We start from the raw sequence: 10,736 nt of genomic DNA, 5'->3' as shown, positions 1-10,736 counted from the left end.
AGCAGCTTCAGTGAGACTTTTAACTTTTTGCTCATTCAAATACACAACTATTCTCTCCTGCAAACACTTTTTAAACTCTTCTAACAAGATGAGTTCTCTCAGCTGCTCAAAGCTGATGGCCTTACTGGCCAGACGCCATTTATCAAAAAGAACACTTTTTTCTCGTGCAAATTCAACGTACGTCTGGTTAGCAGTTTTATCTGTATTTCGAAATTTTTGTCTATAGGCTTCAGGTACGAGCTCATAAGCTCGCAACACGGTTTGTTTAAGGGTCTCATAGTCGAGACTCTGATCAATAGATAACGTAGCGCACACTTCTTGGGCCTTTCCCACAAGTTTACATTGCAATAATATTGACCAAAACTCCTTGGGACATTTTAAGGCAATAGCAATACGCTCGAAAGCGCCAAAATACGAATCTATTTCAGACTCTCGAAAAGGTGGTACTAATGATATGTGCCTACTAATGTCAAACCCCCCCGAATTACTGACCCCGACAGTGTTTTCGTTTCCCGAATTTATGCTGGACGCAGCTTTCGGGTTTTCAAGCTCAAGGGCTCTGAGCCGTAGGTGTAGGGCTGTGATCTCCAGCTCTTTATTTCGACACTCTGCCTCCTTTATCTGGAGGGTCAGCTGGAGATCAGACGTTGACATACCTGCCTGTAGGCCCAGTGAGCGAGGAGCAGACCCCACATTAGTGGCGGGTGTTTCCGTAGCCTCCGCCTCAGCAACCTCCCCCTGCAAGGCCTCCTCCTCCTTCTCACCAGGTCCAGTCGCAGGTAGCACCCCTTTCTCCACCAGCTTGGTACACACCTCATGTCGGAGCTCAGCTTTAGGGGCAGTGAGAGACACAGTCAGTTCATAGTTAGCAGCCACCACTAACAATTCTGTTTTCTTACACTTCTCAATTTTGCCCCAAGAAGGGTTTGCTATGAATTCCTCTAATGAAAAGTCCATACTTACAAATTTTAACCAAACTGCCAACCAGAGAAAAGAAAAAAAAAAAACTTACCAATTAACATGCGAGAAAAGCGTTTAGACGAGCCCCCAATTCATGTTATGCCCCAGTCTAGGGGTGCCTGAGACACAACATGAATATGTTCCCGCCTTCCCCAACTCCCAAGTAGCCACACAAACAAAGGGTTGAAGTGCAAAATATAACAATGGTTTATTTATAAAGATATAAAGTAATAACAAAAGATGAACATAAACTTGGGTCATAAGGGTGTAACTCACTGAGGAACTAAAGTAACCACAAGAACTAACTGAAAAGAAAACTCTTACCTATCAAAAGAACCAATAATACAATATCTTACCTTCCTAACAATAAACAAAAGAAACATCACCTCAGGATCAACTTATATCAACTGAAAATAACATAGGTCAAATCATAGAACTCATAAGTAACAGAACATAAGGTGTGGTGGCCAGTTGGAAGCGGAGGAAGACGGGCTCCTGCACCCTGCGTGCAGCACTGAGATCTGTGCTCCTCTTATATAGGGAGCCTCCACCCTCCACTCCTGTGAGCTCCCCACCAATCACTGGCCGGCTTGGATGAGCGCCCCACCAATCGCCTTCCGGGAATGACACACCTGAATTTGCATACATTCCTTTCATCTCCACCATCTCACCTCTGACACACACACCCTTCCACACTAGGACCAACTCATAATAATAACCTCAAATACGACCCCAGTCGTAACACATCCTCTTGCGATCGCCCAAGAACATCAGCTGAACTACAGTAACTTACTAAGAGTCTCTTTGCACACATGTAAGCCTAGGACAGGTGCGGCGGAGTGGAGTACATATCAAATGAAAATAATTAAAGTCTCACCCACCGTCTTCACTTACAGACAGCTTCAGTAAATACAAACACTACGTTTCATTTGATCAGGAGATACCTGATGGTTACCAAAATCTCAACATGTACAATGTCAACAACCTAAAAACAAACAAACAAAAGAACAGGGCATTCCCTTTCACGCATGAATTATGATAACCTGAGAAAAAAAAATGTTACTAAGTGTTTTTATGTGTCTTTAGACATAAATATAACAACTGCACTTAATTTTTTTTTAAACAACAATTTTTTAAGGAGTTATTGACCTGTCCACTCAGGAGGACAGCATGCATTTGTGTTTTTAACTGAAAAGAATAAGGATAAAATACAACCAATGAATACAATTATAAAAATCTAATAATATCAAATCAAATATATTTGTAATGCTGTAAAACTACATTTTTCACATTTCTAACATATTCTAATACTATTTATTAACTTTCTCTTGACTTTGAGTGAAAACCAAAATAACTCTAAATTGAACACCAACATGAGTGCTTACTGTCTAGTGAAAACCAAACTGTGTGATGGGTGATGGCTGATTGAAGTTAGCCTGGCATGGCCAGACTAGTGCAGGCTAGATTGAAGTAGTCGCACCTGGCCTGAGTCAAACTAAATTGACTAAGCACCTAGGGCACAAAGCCTGCAAGCATTTTATGCAGATGTACTTGGATGTTCCTGTGCATGCAACATCATGGCATCTGTTTGCATTGTTTTGTGTCTGTATGCTGGGGCCAGTGGTTTCCAGGGGCAAACCTGGTCTCAGGGGTGCCTTGGACACGGCAATGTGTTTCACAATGTTCATACAAGATGGACTTGGTGAAGCGATATAGTACAGGATATAGGTCAGTAAAACTGAAGAGACTGTATTACTGAAATACATCTGAAAGAGAGTGTTGGGAGAGTTACTCACAATGTCCTCTGTTATTTTTGTAGAAAATGTTCATCAAAATAATGGTGGCGGTTGGTGGTGATTTTGGGTGGGGGGCTAAGAAATCTATTATACTATAAGCTACCTATATAGTTCACCCTGCAGCAACAGCATCACATTCCATATACCAGGTTACAGTAATGACACTACTATATGCCTATACTTTGTTATAGCAAGAGCTCCACTCCACAACAACACAAGTAGGCTACCCACAATAATAGCCTGATGATGCAAAACACACACACACACACACACACACACACACACACACACACACACACACACACACACACACACACACACACACACACACACACACACACACACACACACACACACACACCTATTTCTTTCTCTGTGCATTTTAGCAAAAAGGATTATATGCCAAAATGATTGGATAGGCAACATGTTATGTGTTCCAACAGTAATGACTGCTGATAACCTACTGCAACAGTTTTTATTACAACTGTAATCAATTCAAATAGCTCCATGGGGATTGTTTTTGTTTGTGTGGGATGGGGGATGGCTGACCTGGCCTGAGTCAAACTAATTGGACTAATTGGACTCAGAGTTGGGCACTGTGAGTCCAATTAGTTTGACTCAGGCCAGGTGAGACTACTTCAATCAACCATCACCCATCACACAGTTAGGTTTTTGCTGAAGTCTGACCACTTGGGTCAAAACTGAATTTCCCTTGTAGGTTCAAATAGGTTATTATTATTATTATCATTATTATTATTATTATTACCCGTATTATTATTATTATATTATTATCATCATCATCATACAGCTTCACTGTCACTGCTAATCATATTTGCTTATCCTTCTTTTTCTGGCAGCCACTGATCACCACTGGCCACTATCATCATCCTCACTTTAGTCATATAATAGTTACTCCACTATCCTGTAGGCCTAGGTCTATAATAAGCTGCACATGACCTCTACAAAATATAAATAGACACAAATGTACTCCCATAATGTAAAAAATATGCATAAAATATTATTTTTGATACAAACAATGCAGGTTACTTTCTAATAACATGAATACATTGAATTATATCCAGAAAGGTAACTGCAGATGAAGCATTTTCAAGAGCAAACTGTGGCAGCAAAAGTATGAATTGTAGTTGAAATGATGCATGCAGTCCAATTTAGTGGACAGATGATCAATCATAATTTCCTCACAATATAAAATCAATACTTGGAATTTTTCACAACTATAGTGCTTATTAGATGTTACTTGATGTAATAATATTTTTTTTACCTGCAGGGGTCTCCTACTTTAGAAGGAATGGATAGATATTCCTGAGCTGTTGGGCTTGTTTACATTTCTGTCAGCCATCTTGGATGTTGAAACAATTATGTTGCAGTTACAACACCTGGCCACTGGATGGCAGTATTGAGGTGATGCTCTAGCGTCCCCTGTATAGGCTAGTATGCAACTCTGACATCAAAACCTATTCTTATGATAGAAAATGACATTTTAATAGCTGTCCACTGTAGTGACCGTTATGCGTGAAAGGGTTAATAAAATGAGTCAAACAGCAGAGGGAAAGCACTTTAAAAAGGACAAATACTTTTGTTTTCAACTGAACACAGGAGATAATACTAGCTTAATGCAAGCTTGTTAAGCCAAACAAAAAGAAGCTTTCAACAGCCGTTATTTGCTAAAACAAAAAAATTACTGAATAGGAAAAAATAAATCCAAATGGTTTCCATTTCAGTAACTCCATTTCATGAAGTTACATGATCTGTTATATTTCTGCCATGGTTACATATAGGGACCTATGGAGTAGACCCTATAGACCCTAAGATTTCTGTTGTTAAAATGTTTCAAATAAAAAAGATTATCTCGTGAGCTTGTATTTCTGCTATTTTTGATTGGCCAACGCCAAAATCTAAAATGACACAGATGCTTTCCCGGTTTTAATGGGATAAAGGTTTTTCTTGTGCGTTGGCTTCAGCATCAGCTTTTTTCTTCTATACAGTGTTTGTCTTTACTGTATGTGAGATTAAACTGTAACTCAGTGGTGGACAGTAATGAAGTGCATTCACTTGAGTACTGTAGCCTACTTTATTTGAGTATTTATATTTTTGGATACTTTCACTCCACAACATTTCAAAGACAAATATTGTACTTTTGACTCCTCTACATTTCCAGGAAGGGACAAAGTTCATTATGAATTAACCACTTAAGCCCTATTTCAAATATAGTGAAAATAGAAGATCTACAAGCTCATGCCATATCACTGTGCTTGACATTACAACAATGGCCTGCCCGTTTCAGGGAGTTGGACAAAGGTCCATTATTTTAGAATTTCTGTAGGCCTATCACTTTAGCTAATATATTCTGACATGATTTGCAAAGTCCTCCTGTACAGTCCTTTTGTGCAATGACATTATTTTCCAGACAATTCTCTCCCATACGGTGCCATTGTTGTCAGCATTAAGTCTAAGAGTGATTTAACACCACTCTTATTACTACCACCTGTTTGAGTGTGATGGTTCTGATGGTCCAGACTCATTTGGTGATCAGATAACAGCTTATAAAGTTTCATTTTGTTGCCTACTGTCAGGAGGGTGTATTCGTTTTACAACATGGATCTTTTATCATTTGGATAAGACAATCATATTTCCTGGTCATTTATGAGCTGATTCGGTACCACAACCATGAGAAGTCCATGTTTACCATTGTTCCAGCTTGGATACCTGTGAACACCTTCGAAAACAACATTATATTATGCTATGGATTACTGTACAGATCTTTAAAAAAAAAAAAATATATATATATATATATATATTTCTTGTTATTCCTTTAACTGTTTTGTGAGTTGTGAGTTAATTACGGGAGCCCAATTTCAGTCTTATCTTCATAATTGGTCCTCACTAATGCTCATTATAAGATGGCACAACCATGCCTATCTACTCACTCTGTGTCTTATTGGTGGGCCGTTCAGAAACCTGCATAACAGATGGGGATTCCAAGCTTAATAGGGTAATAGGATAACTACAGCCTTTCTCTATTCCTCGAAAGTTAGCACACTGAAATTGAGGCCACTGTAGCTACTTGATTCAATCATTATTTTAAAGTTTGGATTATTGTTTGAAATGACCGCCGATGATGTCATTAAGGTTTCTGAACTGTCCACAGCCCACCAATGAGACACAAAGTGAGCAGACAGAAATTGTGCCATCTTATAAGTTATATTGCACATAAGTGAGGACCAATTATATAAGATATGGTTGCAAATGGGTGAAGTGCTCTTTTAAATGTTAGACTGTGATATTTGGCTGGTAAGTGAACCAACAGCACACTTTGCTGTATCACATTCTAGTCTCTGCTCTTCTAGTAAAAAGCAATTCACTCCCTCCTCAAACCTCCAAGCTGACAAGATAATGCGCACCCTCTGTGATTTGATGGTGAACTTCGCCATCTCCTGGCAAAATAAAGCAACTGCAGTGCCATACAACGATTTCATCTAGTAATATTAGGCTATGTATGCAATAGATAAGCATATACAAACTGCTTCACATGAACAATGTTGGTGTAATTAAGAGATTCGATAGGGGATATGTTTTATATACACAGATTTACAAATAAAAGAACTAGGAACTGAGTTGCTATACTAACTATCTTCTGCACCCTACACAATTTGATCAGTGATACTCTTTCTTCCACCCTTAAGCCACTTGAGCTGATCAAAGTGAGCCGGGAGGAGGTGAGTCCTTGGATGGAGATGTAGAATCAACCTGACTAATTTATTTTGTGCGGTTCGTTTGGAATACATGTCCAAATGTCCCCCAGGGCTCTATACAAGGGGACCCTCCTGTTTTCACTCGACATTAAATATCTTTGATAACAGATCTTTGCATTGTGACACATTGTGAGCTTGTACTGTAGATCTGCTATTTTTGCCAAAAGTTCGTCCCAGAATAGTGGTTATTGGCATACTCAAAGTGATCAAAGGTGTAAACAAATAAAGTGCATGCTGATAGTATCTGTATGAAGGTCCTTAGACACTGGGGGCTTTTTTCCCTGATGAATTCATCCAAAAATATATTTTCTCAAACTATCATTTATGTCATGAGTATACATTCACAGTGATAAAGCATGGTTCGGAATGTGGTTGATTTTTCACCACAAATAAAAGCATCAACCTGTATGAATGAAGCATGAACTATACTGTATGAAGAGAATCCAAATATTCACTGATGTATATGTATCATTTATGTGTCATGCCTGTGGTGTGTAAAGACCTCTATTTTTAAAAATTATTATTATTACCGGCCTACTCTTACCTGTACTTATCCTTTCACTCTTAGCTGTTAAAACACCTGAATTTCACAGTGAACAAAACAAACAGTTTATCTTCATCATCATCATCGGTTTAAAGTCCGCTTTCCAGGCACCACTGGGTTATACTGCACCGTAAAAAAACCAACTTAAAAATGTTGGCCTAAAATGAAATTTTAAGCTGTTAAGACATTAAACAATACATTATTAACATTGAGGCAAAAACTTAAGTCAGACCAACAAACCTAACCAGTTGTATGTTGCAACATCACTTTGTGAGTTTTACAAACTAATTTGTTTCAGTTTGGAGTCAGTACAAGGAGAAAATGTTCTGCTAACTCATGAGTCCTTGTTGAAAAAAAGCGCAAATACCAACTTTCTGTTAATTGAAGAACTCCGCCCACATTCTGCATTTTATTCTCTGGAGGCTCGAGCTGAATGCACATCTCCGGAGCAGTTGAAACCACATCACTTTCACTGTAAGTTTGAACCTACTTTTCATTTAAGTTAAACAATGGTGTCACTATTGATGGTGTGATAAAGAAATTGATAAGTTAGGCAGGCATTACCGACAGTTAAAGAGAGATGAATGATGCAGGCTAGTCCCCACACTCTCTCCCCAAACACACACACCACAGAGCGGACAACATGACAGAGAGGCCACGGTGGAGCACCAGGTTCAGTGAAAAATAACATTTTACGTCAATTTATGCTCAAATGTAACTGTAAGAATCTTCTATGGTAAAGAGACAATCCTATAATCCTGTAACATTGAGCAAACTGTCTGCATCTCAATGCGTTTTTCAACTGATCTTAATGGACATGTACACTGTACTATTATCAGTCTTAATTTAACTAAAAATGTCCAAAATGGACACATTTTGTTTGATTTAGACCTGTATGTATCATGGAATAAAAACCATGCATGCGTTGAGGATTTTGTTGTGCAAGTTTGCATGGATTGATTAGCCGTGATACATGATCTGTCATGAATGGATGAACTTCAATCTGGTGTTTGCAATTTCTCCATTTACAACCCGTACATCTACATAACCATTCATATTTCAAATATAAAGTGCTGACCCCATGGCCACGGATGTTACAATTATCTACGGGTCCTCAGAAGTACCCGTATATTCCATATTGTTCAATAAAAAGCATTTTAATCCGATCGGTGGCCATTTTCTCCGTTTTTTTGCCACGCTTTCAACTATGCGATCCTATCGGTTGGGAGGTGTATTGTACTCTAATACATTATAACTCTGTTAGAAAATGGCCACCGATCGGATTAAAATGCTTTTTATTGAACAATACGGAAAATACGGGTACTTCTGAGGACCCGTACACAAGTGTAACATCCGTGGCCATGAGGTAAGCACTTTATATTTGAAATTTGAACGTTTATGTAGATGTACGGGTTGTAATGGAGAAAGTGCAAACACCAGGTTGAAGTTCATCCATGACTGTCGTGACGCAGGTAGACCAACGTCATAAGAGGTGAGTTATAGCAAGCGTGGTTTATACTTCGTCGTATGGTGGTGTCGCGAGCCGAAAATAGACGATCTTCAAGCTCACTTGTGGCACATGATCATCCACAAAGACAAAGTTATAATTTATTATCTTGTAGATCGGCTATTTTCAGCTCAACACAGAGCATAAATACCGTTTCACCAGATGCAACACTGAAGTCAATTAATAATCATGCATTGTGCATCATCAGTTAACATTAAGAATGTGATGTAACACTAATCCTGAGTGTTAATTTAAGATCATCAGTGTTAATTTAACCCTTAGAGTGTACAAATGGAACCAAATGTACCTGTAAGGGTCCATTTGGTTACACATGGATAAATGATGTAAAGGAATTTACTGTCTAGCATCATATGGGGGTTTAATTCTTAAAGTATCTGGTTCAAGAGGAAGTGCTCTAACCTAAAAAAAAATGAAATGTTTAATTCATATTTGATATTTAGCCAATATTGTATTTCCTAGTCCCCTCATTAAGGTAACAGTTTCCCCATTTGTACTACTTCCACACTAGTTTTGGTACTGTTAAAACATTAAAGGATAGGTCTGTACAAAAAGGGAGGGTGAAAAAGCTATTTTTCACTTTCAAACATGTTTGGGGTCATTGTAATGTGTACTCCAGCTTTTGATAGCACCCCAGACCGTTTTTAAGTTGCTTCATTCAGTATTTAGATATTTTATATTCATTTGATCCGACACGCCCCCTTCCTATACAAACCCATTGTAACTTCAATTTTGATGTATTCATTGAAAACACCCTGCCTTGGTTCTGGTGACTGTTATTGTCCTTCTAATGCGTGAGGGGGCTGTGTCCTTTCAATAACGTTTTTCATTTGTTTTATTGTATTCTTTTATTATATTTTGTGTGTGTGTTCCCGAAAATCTGACGGCCTTCCCTTGTATCCCCGATACTGTCATCAGAAGCTGTTCAGGACCTGTCTTGTGATTGGCTTATTATACTTTTTTTAAACATAGACTCCATGTTTCTTTGATTTTATTTATGCTGTACTTGATTTAGATTTTTTTCCCCAATGTCCTCGTTCTGGTGTAATTGGTGTCATGTACTGTATACTTTTGGTTTTGTACTGTATAAACTTGTTTTGCAATAGTTGGAATCATTTTAGAATAGCTTTGTGTGAGCCATAGCATTTTAATGACAAATAGCTTGCAGTTGATGTGTTGACCATTTCCTGTTTGTCATCACAAGGAAACTGAGGAGGAGCAGACACAGGGCATCATTGTGGCGATGATAGTTCAGCTCTTTCGCCCAGAGTCCAGAACGTTGCTGTTATCGTCCTTCAAGATCTCCCTGACCTACCAACGGCGGTGGCTTACCTCTTTGGGCTGATCTATGCTCTAAACCTCCAGTACCCAAAACAGCTGAGGTACACATTTGAAACAATTCAAAAGGTTTTCATGGGATTTAGAACTGATCTCTCAGCAAGGGTCAGATCCTAACAAAACAAAATGCGTGAGGGGGCCGTGTCTTTTCAATAACTTCTTTCATTTATTTAATTTTATCTCTTTATGATTTTTTTTTTATTTGAAAAAAGACAATATCAGTCACCAGAACCAAGGACGGGTGTTTTCAATTAATTTAACATGGTTAAAATGGAGTTTGACGTTACAATGGGTTTGTATAGGAAGGGGGCGTGTCTGTTAAAATGAATAAAAAAGATCTAAATACTGAATAGAGCAACTTAAAAACTGGTGCTCACAAAAGCCTGAGTAGACGTTAAAATGACACCAAACATGTTTGAAACTGAATTATCCCTTTAAGTGTGTTAAGCAGTGTCTGTAATTATTAATTACATTTGCAATTTTAAATTTGTCTTTATAGGAGCAATGTCAATTTAAAAAGTTGTTTAAAATGGTTGTATTGTTTGTACAGAGTATAGCTGTTAACAATAACATTAAATTGATAAATATTAAAAACGTATTAGGTTGGGCAAAATTCTTCAGCTCAAATTATTTTATTTGCTTAGCAAATTTCAGCTCATGTTGTCACCTTTGTCTTACAGATTTACATGCATTGCAAATTCTGCAAATTCAACCACGCTAATGAATCTGTTGTAGTGAAACACTACAGTCTTCACCACAGAGGAGCAAACTGGCCTTGCATCCACACAGACTGCGTGTGC

Source organism: Gymnoscopelus braueri (genome assembly GCF_963280865.1).
Source record: "Gymnoscopelus braueri genome assembly, contig: SCAFFOLD_302, whole genome shotgun sequence".
Classification (NCBI taxonomy): domain Eukaryota; kingdom Metazoa; phylum Chordata; class Actinopteri; order Myctophiformes; family Myctophidae; genus Gymnoscopelus; species Gymnoscopelus braueri.
Note: the sequence above shows the minus strand (reverse complement) of the source record.